Below are 20,664 nucleotides of genomic sequence, written 5' to 3'. Positions count from 1 at the left end.
AAATCTTATTTGAAATTTTGTCATATTTATTTGGTTTAAATGTATTAATTAATGATTAATTTGAATTAAAAGTGATTGTATGAAATTAGAGCTAAAAAGAATAAAAATATCATATTTTTATTATTTATTTTAATTTATTGATTTTTGAAAAATACGATATTATATTATCTTGACATAACAGATATAAGAAACTTGACCTAAATTTTTTCCTTTAATAAACTAACTTTCACTCGATGTCGGATAGAAAGATTTGTTTTTTAAAAATTCATCAACAAAAGCATAAAAATTACAAAAAGAAAAAAAAGATAACAAAATATCCTGAAAATTGCTAAATGACTTTCAAAATCCCAATTTAAACCCCTTATACTATTTCAAAATTTTCAAATCTTGTAAAATTATGCAAATGCTGTTCACTATTTTTTTTTTTAAATATTGCTATCTTAACACCCTTAACTGGTTTCTGGCCACCAGAGCTCTGACGCTGACAACCCTACCAATGGTCAGCATCCAAAGCTCTAGCAACGTGTCATCAAAGCTCTGGTGACGCTTGCTGGAGCTTCTGTGACCACTCTTTCTTGTATATTGACTACTTTTGTTAAGATATTGACTACATTTATTTTTAAAACTTTGATAACTACTAGCTATTAACTACTTTAGTATTACGATTAGCTACTTTCATTTTTAAAAATTTGATGACTACTATTATTTAGCTAATAACTACTTTTGTTTCAAATATTCAAAAAAAAAAAGCATTAAGTGTTGTTAGAGATCCAATGACTACTTTTGTTTTAGTTATTTACTATTCTTGTGTAATCAATAGTTATACAAAAGTAGTCATCTGAACTTTGAAAAGAAAAGTAGTTAATAGTTATATGAAAGTAGTTATTAGAAATAAGAGCCATGTTATCATTTTATAATATTTTAAAATTTTGAAATAGTACAAGAGGGTCTGATTTAGGATTTTGAAATTCATCCACTTTAATTTGTCCTTTAGCATTTTTGAAAGTATTTTGATGTTTTTTTTTCCATATGAAAAAGTAATCATAAGTGAAAGTGTTATAAAACTATGAAAACATATAGATTAGAGAGATGAGCAAGACACGAGAATTTGAGAGAAAAATGGATAAATTCTTGTTCCTTAGATTTTTTTTTTTCAGTTACATATAATCCTTTTTGTTTAGCCCCTATTTATTACAAGCTTCCAGCCCTTTTAAGAGTTACAATTCATAAATAGAAGAATTAATCCACATTATGGTACAAACATGAAAACATTCGTGGTCATAGTAGTAAATATTAGAATAAACCATCCATTTGAGCATCATAGGAAATAATGACATTAATCAAGAGATGAAATTCTAAAAAGACTGTAGAGTTCTTTTCACCTACTCATCATATATAATATTAATGACAAGTTATTTTTACCCTTTTAATTTGAAAGTGATCACCAATATAATGTAGTTATGACAAACTGTAAACCAAACATGCATGATGCTGATTTGTGGAGTCGCATCGTTAACGGATTCCATGAGATGCCCGAATGGAAGGGAAAAGCTAGCAAAGGGGCTCTAGATAGACAGAATCAGTTTAAGCTCATCAGATCTGGATCGTTTATATCTCATTTGAATGGTCTGAATTTGATTTCTTTTTTATTTTTATTTATTCAAAATAATTATTTTAATATATATAGAATTTAAAATAGAGATAATTTCTTAACTATCACATTTTTTTAAAAAAAATTTTTTCTATTTAAAAATAATTAATTTAATATTTTAAATATGGACCATTCAAATCAAATACAAACGGTCTAGATCTAATAAACTTAGAGTGATGAGCACTGAAACTCTAGATGAACCACTTTTACATTTATTTTCGGAGCACGCCATCATTGACTATTCCAAACTGAATGCGCCTTTCGATATACAAGTTGTAAAGAACACATAGACGGAGTTTTGATATGCAAATAACTCAAAGCGGTGCTCTCCATATGCATCGCATAATTGTTGATTAAATGAAATACTATTAAATTGAAATATATATTAAACACAATCAATAAACTTTATGAGCTACTTATAAATCAAATATTCTTTGGATAGATATAAATATATACTACTATATTTTATGTACACCAGGGTGGGTTAAATGCAGTCCGGATGGTCAGAACTAGTTTGAATGCTCATGAGATTTGAACCGTACAACCTGATTTGGACGATCCAGGTTTGATATTTTTTATTTTTATTAATAATTATTTTAACAAGTATATAATCTAAAATAAAGACGATCTCTTAGTTATTTTTTTTCAAAGAATAATTTTTTATTTAATAATTATTAATTCAAAATTTTAAATCTAGACTGTTATCAGATTTAGACGGTCCAGATCCGATGATGTTAGGATGCTCATCCAAACTAGTTACGCAGAAGGTTGAGTTAATAGCATGGGAAAAAAAGGACTATGAATACAAACACAATATTTTCAGAGATCCCTGCCTTAATTCCTTTGAACCAAAATATGTATAGCTATGCCTATCATATAACATGGTTAATGGTGTGAATAGAGTTATAAATATCATCATGAGAGTCATTCACATTATAAATGTTTTTTAAAAAAAAACCCCTAGCTTAAAAACCTAAAAACACATAGTTAGTGGCATTATAGAGCTGTGAATATTATTATAAGGGTTGTTAATCACGTTACAAATGTTAAAAAAATCTCAGTTTAAAAACCTAAAAAATATGTGATTAATGGTGTTAATAGAGTTGTGAATATTGTCATGAAAGTTAGTTGTTAAACACATTACAAATATTGAAAAGTCCTAAAAAAAAAGTTAACAGTTGCCTAAACTTCAGTGCCCAACAGCCCACCTGAACTCCAGCATGAGTTGTTAACAATCGATTGACCGGCGGTGAGGAAAAAAATTAAAAATTCACCAACATTTCAAAATTATAATTTAGTCATTATCATCAATTTAGAAATTGTTAAATTCATGTGACCTTATGGGGATTTTGAAATTCAAAAATTATTTTGTTGGAATTTTCCCCATTAAAAACTATAATTTTGTAGGCCAAAAGTGCCTTTTGTTTAATTACAATTGCGCTTTGCAACTTGCTTGGAAGATTTACTAAAAAACAAAACAATATTGTAGTGATGGTGCATGCAGTGATGTTGGTGAACAATGAGGGACCACACAAGGTTGTAAATGGCCACCACCCATTGAAAGCCTACCCTTCTTCAAAAGTAATATCTTCATTTAGAGTCCCACCAAGCTCTGCCATCTTTGCTCTGTTCAGCATCTCCATCACAGACTTGAGGCCCAACATCACATCAGCCATGGACGGCCGTTCATTTCCATCATCAGCTAAGCACTGTAAAGCAATCTCCGTGTATTCCTTCAAGCTTTCGGGCGTTATACTTTCCTTGATGAATGGATCCACCGTCTCATAAATCTTATTCTCATTAACACATCTTCGAACCCACTCTACTAGGTTTTGTTGCTGCCTCTCCACTGTACGAATGATAGGAGGCCTTCCACACAATACCTCCAGAAGGACCACTCCAAAGGAATACACATCTGACTTCTCCGTCAACCTTTGACACATGTAATACTCTGGATCTAAATATCCAATGTTTCCTTTTACTACTGTGCTTATGTTAATGTTGGATCTCATAATTCCTGAGGGTCCTATTTTGGAGAGTCCGAAATCTGAAATCTTGGCCATCCAGTTCTCATCTATCAGGATGTTTGTTGACTTGATGTCACGGTGAATGATAGCGTGCTTTGCACTTGTATGTAAATAGTGCAGTCGTCGTGTTGCACCCAGACAAATCTCCAGCCTTTGATGCCAAGAAAGCAGGAGCTGATTAGACTCGTAGAGATGGTCACGTAGGGTCCCCCAAGCCATGAAATCGTAGATGAGGATCATTTCGTTGCCATCGTTGCAGTAGCCAATGAGAGATACAAAGTGATTGTGACGGAGTTGGGACAACATTTCAATCCCTGTTCAGAACTCATGGAGCCCTTGCTGCGACCCTTGTTTGAGTGTTTGATTGCAACGGAGTTTGACCGTCGTTAACATAACCTTTCTAGACGTTGCCGAATCCTCCGACGCCGATGATGAAGAGTTCATTGAAGTTGTTGGTGGCGGCTCTGACCTCCGCAATTGAAAAGCGATGACAGAGTTCCGTCAGCACAACTGAGCCATTAGTAATACACTTACAAGTTCCATTACTCAACTTGATGTTCTTCCCACGAGTGATGAGGAAGAATGCGATGCTGGAAATCAGAATGACGATGGAAGCTGAAACACCCACAATGACCCCGATTACATTCTTGCTTCTGTTTTTTCTTGCTTGCTTTTGGGGTAGATCATTAGGATTGGGACGAGGTGGAGGAGGATCAGGGTTAGGTCCGGCTAGATTACTTTGTGAATCACTGATCTTGAAAATCTCAAGCCCATTTAAGAACGCGTCATTGTACTCTAACGGTGATTGCAAGTCACGATGCATTGTGAAAGAGAAGCTGGTTTTGCATCACCTGAAACAATTACGGCATAGTCTCTATATACCGGGACTCCTTTTCCCTTTGCCCAATTTAAAACATTCGCACCATCCTCAGCTAACTGGTCGGCTATGTAAATATCAAATATCCTGTTGTAGGGAATGTTGATATCTGGATTAAGCTCGCAAAAATGGAGTCTCAGCATGTACGTAAAGCCTGAAACGACAGGAAATTTCCAAGTAAGGTTAGTGTTCATTTTCACATTTTTATGCTTTCCCATATCGCGTTCTGTTCGATAGAGTTCCTCAGGTGCTGTGTAATTAGGAACTTTCGTGAACATCAGGGGTCTTCTTTCACCTTCCAAATCAGCAGGTAGAAAAGAACTTCCAACAAAGAAACTGTCATCGCTGTCCCAAGACCGGAGCATTCCCGTGTCTTTCGTGGGTGAGATTTGGCTTCGACCCACGTTTAGCCTGTACCGTGTCTGGAGAGCAACGTCGTCGGATATGCTAAACCTGCCCACCGAACCAATTAATTTGAATCCCAAATCGTCGGGTTTGGTGTAATAGAGATCCTCAGGCATGGAGACAATCTCAATTCCATTAACAAACGCATAAGAATCTGGGTGTGTTGAATTGGGAGTGAAAGTTAAAGTTGAGCCTCTCGCCATCCCCGACATTGACGCAATATTCTGTGAACATGGTATCTTCACGGTCAGCATCGGCCGTGACCGAAGCATTGAAATCCTTAAGGAGTATGAAACCCACCAGATTTGACAGTGAAGAAGGCATCGAAACGATCAAAACCCGGGTACGAAGCTGGGTAGAAGAAGAGACGAAGGAATTTCTGGCCTGGAGAGACAGGGAATGAATATAGAACCGAGAGCGAGAGAGACGAGCCGTGGTGTAGGGGACTTGCTGGGCAGAAGGAGATTGAGTAAGTGCCGTAGTTGGAACAGATTTGTCTTTTTGGATAAGAACTTTGAATCGTTGTCTCCGGTCCATGTCCGACCATTTCCCGTTGAGTTGCCGGAGCTGCCACAGTTAATGCTTAAAAGATCATCGGGGGTGTAAAAAGAAGCAAGTGGGGAAGCGTAAAGCAGGGGGAAACAGAGGAAGAAGATGGTTCTTAATGATGCAGAACTGGCGTGATTATTGAAGCTCATCTCTTGAAGAAGCAGACGAAGCCTGGTTTTGATGGATGTAAATTTTGTAGTGCAGAAACTGAAATCTGTTCCCGACAAGTAGGAGTTGGGTTAACGAATGCTGGTGGTTGCTTGCTGGGAAGCTTCGCGGGAGGCTAAAAGTTCAAAGTCTATACCAAAATAAAAATCGTCCGTAGACTTAAGTACTTCCATGCCAAGTGGACCAATAATAGCTGTGAATCTCATAAACGGTCATGGGGACATGGACAATATATGCGATTGGGCAACAATTTAGGGGATCCACTCCACGAGTCCATGTTCTTTTCCGTCACAGGACTCTTTCATCTCAATCCTTACTGGTCACATTTTGTTGTGCAATGTTAAGATTTATACCCGTAGGAGCTTATTAGAGTTTTTTTTTAATGAAATGTAAAAATCTGCTTCATTTTATCTTTTAAATTTATGATCACACATAAGCTTTCTTGGATAAATTGCACCAATAAAAAGATTATGATGATAAGTGCACATGAGAAATAAGATTAGGAGTATTTTGTGGTACTTTATCCTTTATCATTTTTTTTAAAAAAATTTTATTGCTTGCACCTGTTAAAGGAATTTCTATAAAAAGGATAAGTTCTGATGTAAATAAATTATTGAGATATTTTGTTAAATCAACACATATTTTACAAACGACTAACTTATCAATTAAATTTCATCTAAACAATTTAGAACTTTGGAAAAAAGATAGTGAAAGAATCATTCCAAGATATCACTCCCTCTGGTCTAAATATTTGAGTTAGATAAGTAACTTATAGAGATATTTTGTTAAAACCAACACATATATATTTCACAAACGATTAACTTATTTGATATTTAATCTCTATGAGTTACTTATCTAACTCATACATTTAGACCAGAGGGAGTGATATTTTGGAATGATTTTTTCACTATCTTTTTCCCAAAGTTCTAAATTGTTCGGATGAAATTTAATTGATTACTTTAGATTTATCACTTTATGCTTATTATTTTAATAATAGTTTTATAAAAAAGTATTGGAGGATTAGGACAAATTTGCACAAAATTTGGTTGAGGATTTGGGTTCATGTTAGTTAGTTTCTCTGTGTTTGTTTTAGGGCTTGATTTTATATCCATATATTTCTTAGTTTTATGGTTTCTCAGATTGAGCAAGTAAAATAAAAAGACAAGCACATATCAATAAACCAAGGTACTGAAAACCGGACCGGTCATTGAATCGGTCGAAACAGTGGTTTAAGGGTTAGTGGGTCAAACCGGAGTCAGACTGGAGTCAGACCGGTCATTAATAAAATAATATAATTAATTAAAAATATTAATATTTAAATATAAATAATCAAAGATTTTTTAATTAAATTTAAAATATAATCATATGTACATTGAGGGACTGTTACGGGGCAGACGCGTCATGTCTCATTGAAGAGATATGAACCAACCCCAAGAAAAACAAGAGGCTACGGAGGTGTTTTATTAATGGTTTGCTTTGTCTGATATACAATCTCGATTTGTGTGTGTTTTTATTTTATTTTATTTGATGGGAAGGTGAACCAATGTACCCATCTTTATTCTAGTTTCACTCTTCCGTCTTCTTTTTTGTTTTTCTGGTTAATAGAGTACCTTGTAAGTTCTTTTCTTTTTCACCATTTTGCTTTCAGTCGTGTCTAATTTTCTCATGCCTTGATACTGAGACAGCGTCGACAGATCAACAAGTGAGCGTCACCATCATCCCAAAGGCCACCGTCTCTGATTAATCTCCACCATCGCCTCCCTTTCTATCGTTCTTCTTCTCCCTCCATCATCTCTGGCGTCTCCCTCGAACCTTCTCATGAAATCATCTAAGTCCCAGGTTTTCCTCCACATTTTCTTTTCAATTTCTTACTTGCCCTGAAGTTTCTTGGCTACTCCTGAGATCTAGATCTCTGAAAGAGATTTAAGTTTCAGTGCAATTTATGTTGGTATTCTCTTCGTCTTCAAACCCCCCTTTCTTCTTCAGCCTCCCCAATCGTTCTGTGATTTTTTGGCATCTGGATTTTTTCAAAAGACGACTCGGACAACCCTTGAACTCGGTGGGTTACGCGGGTTGTAACCGGTTTATACCAGTTCATTCCGATCCATACCGAGTCAATTTCCTCCCGGTTTATCCATTAAATCGGACCGGACTGATGGCCGGTTGGCCGGTTTTCGGCTTAATGGGTGGTGGGAGTGCATACATTAGCTAAAAGCAAATTACTTACATTGAAGGAAAAAAAAAAAGACGACGATATATACATTAGGTATAAGTTCTATCTTTTGGCTGGGTGTGTACATATACGCGGCAATCCTTCAGATACCGCACTCAATAGTTACTAGGACTAAGCAAGGAAAGGGAGGACGCATCGGTATTATTTTGTGGCGCTTCACCCTGACCATGACCAGCAGGAGGAGGAAGATGACGACTTTCGGGAAAAAAATGATGATGGTTCAGAATTTGAATAGATAATGATATGACATGATGACTTTTGAAATTTAGAAATGTTATGTTATATAAGCTGAAAAAATTAAGGGGAGCAAGGGCAAAAAAAAAAAAAATTAAGGGGAGGGAAATAAAAGGGTGGTTTCTTCAACTACCCAATAAACTTACTCCAGATCGGTCCTTTGATATAATTGATGCAGATAAGGGTCGTTTAAACCAGATTTTCAAGGAGCCGATGTAAAGAGAACTTTAAATACTATCTCGATCCTTAATATAAAAACTAATTTGATATTTTTTATTCTAAATATAAGATCTCAATCCACTTTGTTTCTTATGTTTATTTTTTTTTCTAAGGCAGTCATTGTAATAATGATAGTCATAGGTAATACACTTAATTAGTAAGAATATTTTAGGTAAGATAACACCTATTTATTACAATAATTAACTTAATAAATTTTCTTAATTTATTTAAATAGTCAACCAGTTCTTATATTAAGGACAAGAGGTAGTACTATTTTTAAATTTATTTTTTAATTATTTATATTAACTTCTAGAGTTGATACGAAGATGTCCAGTCTTCACCAAAAAAAAAGAAGAAGAAGAAGATGTCCAGTATAAATAATCTTCGTTATATTGTATATGTAAAGAACCGGTGCAAAACCTGTACCGGTCCCATTTGGAATCCTTCAAATCCCAGTACTCAAGGCATCCCTTCACTAACTTTGGCATCAAGGGTCCCTTGGATTTGTGCGTGGAAAGTGATTTTTTCCTATGAATTTTCCCCCATTAATATATGTATCATTACCGTTAGTTTTAGTGATCTCTTTCGTCGTTTGCTGGTTTAAAAAAAAGATCTCTTTGTTCGTTTTTGTTGTTGTCATTTTCTCTTCTTTATACCAAAGAGAAAGAAATGTTTTCACTTATTGTCTGCAATTTGAGTTGAACTGAATTTTTGGTTTTTATTACTGTATCTCGTGTCCTAATATAAACGCTAGTAGAAGAATTGAATTTACCTTAAATATAATACATCAATCTATGTTGTCTTCCTCATTTATCCAAACTAAACTTATTCATTACATATGTTAACGAAGTTTGCATTAAAAGGTGATTTCAATCCCAATAATTTAAGAGAGCATTTTAACAAAATCAACATATATTTTTGACAAATAATGAATGTAACTTTTTTTCGTAGTCTATCCAAATTAATTAAATAGATCTTATATTAAGGATGTGAGCTAGTATAATATAAGGACCAAACAATAATGATCTCTAACAATAGTGTGATATTTGATTGGTCCATTTAGCAAAATCAATACGATGTACCGCATTCATTTTCACCACTGCCTCAGTGCCTTCCTGTCAGTCTTCCGTTTCATTACCATCCCCTTGAATGAGATACATCCCACCACACCTTTATCCTTGTATGGTTTCCCCACTAAAGATAAAACTAGAATGAAAAATCATACAAAGAATGATAAAAGCTTAATTTAGCCTTTTATAAAATTATTTTCGTATAGAATAGTGAAATTAATTATTTAGCTTAAAATTAATTTAAGTTAATAAATTTAAATATTTTACAAACATAAAAAGAAAATACTTACATCATATCCCTTACTTTCATTAGCTTAAGTTCTCTAATCATACATGACTATTTGTCTTTTATTTTTATATGAATTTATAGTTTAATCATAATATTTTAAAATTAGGACACATAACCGTGTGTAATTAAAAATTTAACATAATAAATATAAGAGATTTGATTTAAATATTGTCTTTTATGCATTCAAATGATCTATGTGTAAATTGAAAAACAAAATATTTATTCATTTATTTATTTATTAGAAAACACTGGATCTCCGTGGTTTACTTTTCAACAAGTCGTCTTGAGGTCCTTGCTTTAAATATTGTCTTCTTTTTTTTTTTTGTGTTGCAATTTTACCTAGATTGAAGATTGATAAACTCAAGGGTAGAAAAGTTGTAGATTCTAGGTTAAGAAAGGTTGAGATGACATTGGGCTCAAATTTTTTGTAAACACTTTGAGATATTCTAAAATTATTTGAAATACATTTTAGTCAAACATTATCATCAATTATTTATATTAGATTCGCTTGGCATTCAAGAGTAGGTGAATTTGATAATCAATAAAAATTTTTACAACTTAAGAAAAGTTTTTATGAGTTATTTGCATTAATTTTAGCACATGTCCCATTTCAGTTATAGATTGTATAATTGATGAAGTGTTAGTAAAGGATTGCTAGCTGATAAATATCCCTTAATTGGAATTTCTGTGTTCTGTTGAGGAAATAATACACACATGCTTCTCTCTCTGTGTGCTACATAACAATTTGGCATCAAAGTTGACTTTCTAGCCACACCACTATCATGCTGGGAACAAGATCTGGTGAATGTATCGATGATCTTGAGCATCGTTTGGACTTGCATGCTGGTGCCCTGGAGTCTAATTATGTCCAATTGGAATGAAACTCCTTAGATATAGATGAATTGAAGACTTGGGTGCTATTCTTACACAGCAAGGCTGTCCAATTACTTTTCCCAGCAAGCTTCTTAGTCCTCAAAAACAGTCATTATCTGCTTATGAACGTGAACCTACAGCAATTATATTTCCTGTACAGCAACAAAGATCTTCCTTGGTTGGCTATATTTTTACTACCAGGATAGATCATTTACCCTTGAAGCATTTATTAAAGCAGAAATCAATGTCGTCAGATCAATTTAAGTGGCTCAACAAGTTATGAGAACTAACTTATCAGATTCAGTATACTAAAGGGAAAGATAATGAAGCTGTGAATGCCCTTTATCGTCAATTTGATGTTCAATTAGCTATATATTAGTTCTTAGAACTTAATTACATACTAAAGTGAAACAAACATAGGTTATTAGTGATCATGTGCATCAACTTATTAAAGATTCAGAGCACGATCCTACTTCTCGGTCCAAGTATACATGGCTGCAACAATTGTTAAAGCGGAATAGAAAATTGGTAGTGGGTATTGATCACTCGTTATGACATAACTTGCTTTCCTTCTTTCATTCAGATCATACAAGAGGACACTCTAGCACCACTACTACATATAAAAGGCTTGCCTTTGTTTTTTATTGAAAAGGAATGTAGCATGATGTGAAAGGGTTTATTAGTTCATGTTCTACTTGTTAGCATTTTAAATCTGAACATGTTGCTTCACTTGGGTTGTTACAACCTTGGTCTATTCTAAATCATGTGTGGTCTGAGTTTTCTATGAATTTTATTAGTGGCTTGCCTCTCTTATATTTTAAAACAGTCATTTTGGTAGTTGTTGATAGACTTAACAAAGTTGCACATTTCATGCCACTTAAACATCCATTTTCAGCTTCAGATGTAGCTTGTCTCTTTCTTGATAATATTGTTAAACTTCACAAGTTTTCCAAGTCCATTGTGACTAATTGTGATCCCTTTTTTTATGGGAAATTTTGAAAAGAACTCTTTTAGCTCTATGGCGTTAAGTTGAATTACTATTCAACCTATCATCCATAGTCAGAAGGCCAAATTGAGGTTCTAAATCATTTCCTTGAATGTTACCTAAGATGTGTGACTGGTGACTTTACAAAGTAATGGGTTTATTGGCTTTCTTTGGTTGCACTATGGTATAATACTACTTACCATTCTTTTATAGCATGAATCCATTTGAGGCGGTTTATGGTGTCCCTCCATCAATTCATTTACGTTATCTACTTAAAGATTCATTAAATGATCTTGTTGATCACCTGTGCATGTCAAGTGAGACAAACATTCAGGTGTTAAAAGACATACTCTTGAAAGCTCAACATCGCATGATCCCGCAAGTCAATAAGCACTATATTGAAAGGAAATTTTCGATAGGAGACATTGTTTATATTAAGTTCCACCCCTTTCATAGAAATTTAATCTATAATTCTGCATTATATAAGCTTGCTACCTGGTATTTTGAACCATTTGAAGTCATTAAACGAGTTGGGAAGGTTGCCGATGAACTTAAACTGCTCCTTGAAACAAAAGTGCATCTAGTCTTTCATGTTTCATTGTTCCAAAAATGTGTTAGTCAAGGCCTTCCAGTTGCTATTTCATTGCCTATGATAAATGTTGAGGGTCAATTTTCTCTTGAACTTGAGTGTATTCTTTGCCATAAGCTTGTCAAGTGTGGTTCATTGTCTAGTTATGGTTCACTGGAATCATAGTAGACCTAGGGACACTAGTTGGGAGGATCTTTCCTTCTTGAAACAACAGTTTCCCACATTTGATTGTTCTGCTCCGCCATCCAACATCATCCTTATGGACAAGGATATTCTTTAGGTGGGGTGTAAATCATACAAGTTAGTTGTATTAGTTTTAGCACATATCCTATTTTAGTTACAGATTGTGTGTAACTGATTGAGTGTTAGTAAGGGATTATTAGCTTATAAATATTTCTTAATGTTCTATTGAAGAAATAATACACCTGTCCCCCCCTCTGCATGCTGTGTAACAAAAGAAGTTTAACAACAATTAGTGCAGAAACAAATAAGCAAGTAATGCAAAAATCAATATGAATAATTGTGCTAGAATGGATACAAATATAAAAGAGAAGAGCATCCAAACTATAACCCTTGGTCTATGTCTAGTCCCCAGAAAATCTTCTGGGATTTTTCATTATATCTCACATATGTTTGATCCAGACACTTGCAAAATTGCTAAAACCCTTTGAGTTTGATCTTAGCATGTCTTTGCAATTCCTTAAGTTTGATTTGGACGCGTAAAACATCACCACAATTCTTTCCAAGGTCAATCTTGCCCTTAATCCCAAGGGAACACTCTCTCGTGGTTACACAAATTACTGACGAAAACTCTTGTAAAGAATTGGACGAGAGAATGATAATTGATGGCTCAAGAGGAGTGATTTTATGATTGAGGATATATAGATATGAATATAATCATCCCAATTTAATCATCTCAAATTTTTCTCATGTTTCCTCCTTTTCCTTGCACTTTAAACTTGTTTAGAGTGGCATATTTATAAATCAATATGTGAAATAACTATTAGAAAGAACTAGTTGTAAGTTGCTTTTAGAAACTAACTATGTTTAGCCGTTGGAGACCTTTTCTGACTAGAAACTCAACCATGCACACATTAACACATTAGCACTTAAGATAGACGTATTAGTGATTAGGGAAAAAAAACTCTTTTAAGCTGTATATTGAGAATTCTAGATTTTTCATATACGTGAGTAGATTAACTCATTAGTCCAAATGACAATTGGGGGAAATGTGTTTCATATTTTGCTCCAAAGATTAACTAGTTAGTATTTCTGCACGGTGTATTAATTAAGGCATAGATAGTATGTAAGCACTTTGGAAAACTTACTTAGTTAACACATCAAAGATAAATCAAGCCACATTAAATGAGAGGAGACTAGCCGAAACTAGTATAAATCAAGGTGAAACAAATCTCTAAGAACCAATCAAAAATTGGGAGAACTTTTAAGACTAAGAAATTTACCAAGATTAATATAATTTTTGGTCTTTCAAGTTTTTCATAATTTTGGTTTTGGTATCTCCAATTTCAAACCATAGGTTTTGGTCCCTCAAATTTCTTTTTATTTAAAACATTAGTTCCTATAATTTAATAAAAACCTAGATCATTTTGCCCTTTGAGGGACCAAAACCTCTGAGTTGAAGCTTGAGGGACTAAAACCAAAATGAGAGTAAACTTGAGGGATCAAAATTATATTAACCCAATTTATCATCTCAAACTTTTTTTAAATAATTTTGCCCTATATTACTATTATCACACATGCACTATTGTTCTATATAACTATTACACATACACGCTTCATGCATATTATAATGAATTCAAGATAAATTCTCATCGGTTGACAATTTTGAGTCCAGTATATGACTATGGGAGAATATTAATTTATCACTAAATTTGATAATTAAGTTAAGAAATAATGTAGTAATTCATAATGGTTTTTTTATTTCCCATATAATAACTTAGCAATATATAAAATCAAAAATATATACCAATTTTATATGACCAAACAAAGTATAAAAGGAACCAATGCCTTACCCTTACTCAATTTAACAAGGGTGCAATTTTAAAAGGATCAACAATTGTAATTTCAAATTTGAATACTCCTCCGGTCTTATATATAAGACCCATTTTGTAGTGTAATTTACACTGCAAAACAGGTCTTATATTTAGGACTGGAGTAGTATAATTCTAGCAAAATGACAAAAATAATGATTATTGCTTTATGAAAGAAATTGACAATTTATTGTGGGTAGCACAGACTCCACCTATATTGTATAGCCGGTCCTAAGCCCAAATAAAGGAGGAGGGTTGTGTTAGGCCCTCGACAGCCAATGTAAAAACCCGTCGAATCTCATGAACATGGATCAACGAAGTAATTACGCTAATGCTAGGTCGTTGCCTAGAAGTGTCGCACTGTATGGCTTGAGTACAATGAGAAATGTGCTAGAGCCGCTGCATTGTCGCCTGGATGTAGTGTTAAATGAGCGAGGGCTACCGCACTCTCTTGGACGGAGGCGGCTAAAGAAGTTAGTTCATGAGACTGAGATTAGATTCGGCACTTGGAATATTGGGACGCTGAATAAGAAATCTATGGAAGTAGCAGGAGTTATGAGGGACAGAAGGATTAATATCTTGTGCCTCCAAGAAACCAAATGGACTGGAGAAGATGCCAAGGAACTTGGAGAGTATAAACTTTAGTATACAGGAAAGGTGAGTGCAAGGAATGGGGTTGGTATCATCGTTGATGGAACATGAAAAAGAAACGTGGTAGAGGTTAAAAGGTTTGAGGACAAAATAATATCGTTAAGAGTAATTGTTGGAAAAGATACTATCAATATCATTAGTACCTATGCACCTCAGGTTGGGGCAGAGACACACCTTAAAGATAAGTTCTGGGAAGATATGGAGGGGTTGGTTCAAAGCATACCACTCGAAGAAAATTTTTTTATCGGTGGGGACCTTAATGGACATGTCAATAAGGAAGTAGGACAATTCAGCGGGACCCATGGTGGTTTTGGTTTTGGGGAGCTTAATAGTGGAGGACAATCTATTCTCGACTTTTCTCTTGCATATAATCTTAAGATTGTCAACACTTGTTTTAAGAAGCGAGAGGAGCATTTAATCACGTACAAAAGTGGTGTCTCAAAATCACAGATTGATTTCTTTTTGGTTAAAAATCCAGACAGAAGATTGTGTACTAATTGCAAAGTGATTCTAGGAGATGGGGTGACTGCCCAACATAGAGTACTTATTCTTGATGTACGTTTTAAGAGTACTAGGGTAAAACCCAGGGTTAGGTGGTGGCAGTTAAAGGGTGAGAAACGAGAGTTATTCAAAAGGACCCTTGTGGAGGAAGGGATTTGGGAGTCGTAGGGAAATGCAAACATGATGTGGGAAGAGATAGCTACAAGGGTTCGTTTGGTAGGTAAAGAAATTTTAGGAGAATCCAAAGGTCCTGATCAGAGAGATAAGGAGACTTGGTGGTGGGATAAGAGTGTGCAAGAGAAAGTCAAACAGAAAAGAGATTGTTTTAAGGCCATACACTCGTGCAATAGTGTAGAAAACCAGGAAAAGTATCAGTTGGCTAAAAAAGAGACGAAGAAAGCAGTGAGCGAAGCACGTACTAAAGCTTATGAAGGGTTTTTATCAAGAGTTAGGAACAAAGATGGGAGAAAGAAATATTTACAAGATTGCGAAGCAAAGGGAGAGGAAAAAGAGAGATTTGGACTAAGTAAAGTGTATAAAGGATGAAGATGGTAAAGTATTAGTTACTGATGGTGATATTAAGGACAGATGGGAGGCTTATTTTTACAAGTTGTTTAATGAGGGAAGCAATTATGTGACTCAGAACTTACAGGACTTGCTAATTAACGAAGATGATCAGAATTTGGCTTTCTACTGCAGGATCCGTATCGGAGAGGTTAAGGCAGCTCTCAAGAAAATGGACAATGGAAAAGCTGTTGGGCCTGATGGTATCCCTATTGAAGTTTGGAAATGTCTGGGAGATGAGGGTGAGGTGTGGCTAACCAAGCTTTTTAATGAAATTTTACGCTCTAAGAATATGCCGGATGAGTGGAGGAGAAGCATTTTAGTTCCTATTTACAAGAATAAAGGAGACATTCAAAACTGTGCAAGCTACAGAGGGATAAAACTTATGAGTCATACAATGAAGTTGTGGGAAAAAGTGATGAAATATAGGTTGAGGCTGGAGACTTCTATTTCAGAAAACCAATTTGGATTTATACTAGGGAGATCCATTTCGGAAGCAATCTATTTACTAAGAGGGTTAATGGAAAGATATAGAAGTAAAAGAAGGGATTTACATATGGTCTTTATTGACCTGGAAAAGGCTTACGATCATGTGCCAAGAGAAGTAATGTGGAAGGCTTTGGAAAAAAAAGGTGTACGGGTTGCTTATATCAAAGTCATACAAGATATGTATGAGGGGGTAACTACCAGTGTAAGGATGCCTGGAGGTGAGACAAAGGACTTCTCTATTCAGATTGGCCTACATTTGGGATCCTCTTTGAGTCCGTACTTGTTCAACATTGTTCTGGATGTTTTAACTAAATCTATTCAAGAAAGAATCCCTAAGTCCATGCTTTTTGCGGATGATATATTTCTCATGGCGGAATCAAAAGAAGAGATTACATTAGATTGGAGTTATGGAGAAGGACGTTGGAGTTGAAAGGTTTCCGCTTGAGCAGGAACAAAACAGAATATATACATTGTGATTTTGGGGGGAGGCAAGGCAATGGGGATTTGGAGGTGAAGATGGGGGAGAAAATCATTCCTCAAGTATCAAAGTTTAAATACCTAGGATGCATTATACAGGAGGATGGGGAAATTGATGGAGACGTTTCTCATAGAATACAAACTGGCTGGTTAAAATGGAGGAAAGTTACCGGAGTTATTTGCGATAAGAAGGTACCTGAGAAACTTAAAGGAAAATATTATCAGACTGCTATAAGACTGGCTATGTTGTATGGTAGTGAATGTTGGGCCATAAAGGGGAAACAAGAGCACAAAGTTGGGGTAGCAAAAATGAGGATGTTGAGATAGATGTGTGGTCATACAAGAAAAGATAGGATTCGAAATGAAAATATCAGAGCAAGAGTTGATGCGGCACTTATCCAAGAGAAAATGGTTGAAAATCGCTTAAGATGGTTTGGACATGTGCAAAGAAGGCCATTGGAAGCCCTGGTGAGGAGGGTGGATTAGATAAGATGGAGTCCCATAAAAAGGAGCAAAGGAAGACCAAGAAGAACGCTTAATGAGGTCATTGAACGCGACCTCCTAGTCAACAACATATCTAAGGACTGGGTTGTTGACAGAGCACGATGACGTCATGTGATTCATGTAGCCGACCCCACCTAGTGGGATAAGGCTTGTTGTTGTTATTGTTGTATTGTGGGTAGCGCAATTCAATACTATTTGTCTTTCCACCGTCGCATATATTTCGATCAAACTTGACCGTTAACATTATTCCATGGAGAAAAACTGGTTTCTACATTATTGAAACCAACTTTATTACTTTCTTCCACATCAGTAACTTCTGTTAATAGAGCCCTTTCTTCCTCATGTTTTTCTTCTTCTTCTTCAGTTTCCTCTGCACTTTCTTGTAGCTGCAACGCAGATTTTAGGCCCCACTCAACTTCAAACATTTGGGACATCTTCCAAACATTTTAATGCCATGTCGTTGAATGCTTTAAGGCTCTCTGGTCTGATACTTTCTATTATGAACGAATCAACAGTTTCACAAATCACGCCCTCATGATGGCATTTTCTGACCCATTCTACTAAGCTTGCCTTCTTCTTCTCCAGAGTTGGTAAGAAAGGTGGCCTCCCACACAATACTTCGAGTAATACCACGCCAAACGAATAAACATCAGACTTTAGAGTCAACCTTTGTCATTTATAGTATTATGGATCCAAATAACCAATGCTTCCTTTCACCATTGTGGTAATGTGAGACTTGGATATCCCTGTGGGTCCTATTTTGGATAATCCGAAGTCAGAAAACTCAGCCACCCATTTTTCGTCAAGTAAAATGTTCGTCATCTTCACGTCACGGTGAGTGATATTTCATATCGCACCTGTATGAAGATAATGCAGTCCTCGCGCTGCACCCAGGGAAATTTTCAGCCTCTACTTCTAGGAAAGGGGGTGGTTGTTAGAATTGTAAAGATGCTCACGGAGGGTCCCCCGAGCCATGAACTCATAGACGAGGATCATTTCGTTGCCGTCGATGCAGTAGCCAATGAGAGATACCAAGTGATTGTGACGAAGTTGGGACAACATTTCAATCTCTGTTCGGAACTCATGGAGCCCCCTGGTGCGACCGTTGTTTGAGTCGTTTGATTGCAACCGGAGTTTGACCGTCGTTAACGTAACCTTTGTAGACGTTCCCGAATCCTCCGACGCCGATGATGAAGAGTTCATCGAAGTTGTTGGTGGTGGCTCTGACCTCAGCAATGGAAAAGCGATGGCACAATTCCGTCGGTACAAGTGAGCCATTAGTAATATATTTACAAGTTCCATCACTCGACTTGATGTTCTTGATGTTCTTCCCACGAGTGATGAGGAAGAATGAGATACAGGAAATCAGAATAATGATGGAAGCTGCAACACCGACAATAACCCCGATTACAATCTTGCTTCTGTTTTCTATGGCATGTTTTTGGTGTAGATCATTAGGATTGGGACGGGGTGGTGGAAGAGAATCAAGGTTAGGTCCGGCGAGATTATTCTGTGAATCACTGATCTTGAAAATCTCGAGTCCATTCAAGAATGCGTCACCGTAGTCAAATTCCGGTGGGGGTTCAGGATGCATTTTGAGTGAAAGAGAAGCTGGTTTTCCATTACCTGGAACAATCACGGCATACTCTTTGTATACCGGAACTGCTTTTCCCTTTGCCCAATTTAACACCCTCGCACTATGCTCAGCTAACTGGTCGGCCATGTAAATATCAAACATTCTGCTGTAGGAATCGTTGATATCTGGATTAAGCTTACAAAAATGGAGTCTCAGCATGTAGGTAAAGCCTGAATCAACGGGAAACTCCCAAGTAAGGTTAGCGTTCATGTTCAAAGTTTTATTCTTTCCCATATCGCGTTCTGTTCGATAGAGTTCCTCAGGTGCTGTGTAAATAGAAACTTTAGTGAACATCAGGGGTCTTCCCTCACCTTCAACATCAACAGGTAGAAAATAACTTTTGACAACGAAACTGTTATCGCTATCCCAAGATCGGAGCATTCCCGTGTCTTTCGTAGCTGAGATTCGTCTGCCACCGACGTTTAGCCTGTACTCTGGCTAAAGAGCAATGCTGTCGGAGATGATAAACCCACCCACCGAACCAATTAATTTGAATCCTAAGTCGTCGGGTTTGGTGTAATAGAGATCCTCGGGCATGGAGACAATCTCAATTCCATTAACAAACGCATAAGAATCTGGGCGCGTTGAATTGGGAGTGAAAGTTAAGTTGAGCCTCTCGCCATCGCCGACGTTGACGCAATATTCTATGAGGATGGTATCTTCCCGGTGAGCATCGGCCGTGACCGAAGCATTGAAATCCTTAAGGAGTGTGGACCCACCAGATTTGGAGCACCCAACAGATTTGACAGTGAAGAAGGCATCGAAACGATCAAAACCCGGGTACGAAGCTGGGTAGAGGAAGAGACGAAGGAATTTCTGGCCGGGAGAGACAGGGAATGAATATGAGAACTGAGAGCGAGAGATACGAGCCCTGGTGTAGGGGACTTGCGGGGCAGAAAGAGATTAAGTGCCGTAGCTGGAACAGATTCGTCTTGTTTGGATAAGAACTTTGAATCGTTGTCTCCGGTCCATGTCCGACCATTTCCCGTTGAGTTGCCGGAGCTGCCACAATTAATGCTTAAAAGATCATCGGGGGTGTAAAAAGAAGCAAGTGTGGAAGCGTAAGGTAGGGGAAAACAGAGGAAGAAGATGGTCCATGACGACACAGAAGTCGAAGTTTGGTCCTCATGGAGGTAAATTCGACAGAGCCAAAATAGAAATAAAAAGAAGATTAGCACCTGTAATTGCCATGAATGGTCGTAGTTTCCTGGAAGCCGCCCGCGATGGTAAACGCTCAAGTCTACGCAAAAGAGCAAGGCACTGAACAGTACACTTGACCTGATCAACGGTGGGTGCCAGCCGTAGGGAATTGGAAAAATGGATAATGAGACAAGTAATAAAATTATAAAAAGAAATTATTATTTTAATTGGCCATGATAGGCCAGGAAAAAAAAAAAAGTGAGCCTGTTTGGTCTTGGATTGAATTGAATGGGAAATTAAAGTAGGAAAGAGACATACCCTTCAATGCATTAAACTACAGCCATCCATCGCACTCTTCTATAAGTTGAAGATGCTTAGCCTTAGCTTTCTTCAAGAGCGTGATCAAGCTTGCAATGAATCCCATCAATGGCGACGACTTCAATGGAGGAGAAGAACTGAGAAGGAGGAGGCAGAACTGAGGA

The 20,664-nt window shown here is 36.3% G+C and overlaps 1 pseudogene; it reads right to left on the bottom strand.

The window, feature by feature from the left end:
* Positions 1 to 3,216: 3,216 nt before the first annotated feature.
* LOC114717705 (receptor-like protein kinase FERONIA) lies at positions 3,217 to 19,762 on the bottom strand (annotated as a pseudogene).
* Between the last annotated feature and the right edge of the window lie 902 nt (positions 19,763 to 20,664).

The sequence above is a fragment of the Neltuma alba genome, unplaced genomic scaffold, assembly GCF_004799145.2.
Source record: "Neltuma alba isolate B1F8T4 unplaced genomic scaffold, ASM479914v2 tig00011770_pilon, whole genome shotgun sequence".
In the NCBI taxonomy this organism is placed as follows: Eukaryota; Viridiplantae; Streptophyta; class Magnoliopsida; order Fabales; family Fabaceae; genus Neltuma; species Neltuma alba.
Note: the sequence above shows the minus strand (reverse complement) of the source record. Positions and strands in the feature narration are given on the sequence as shown.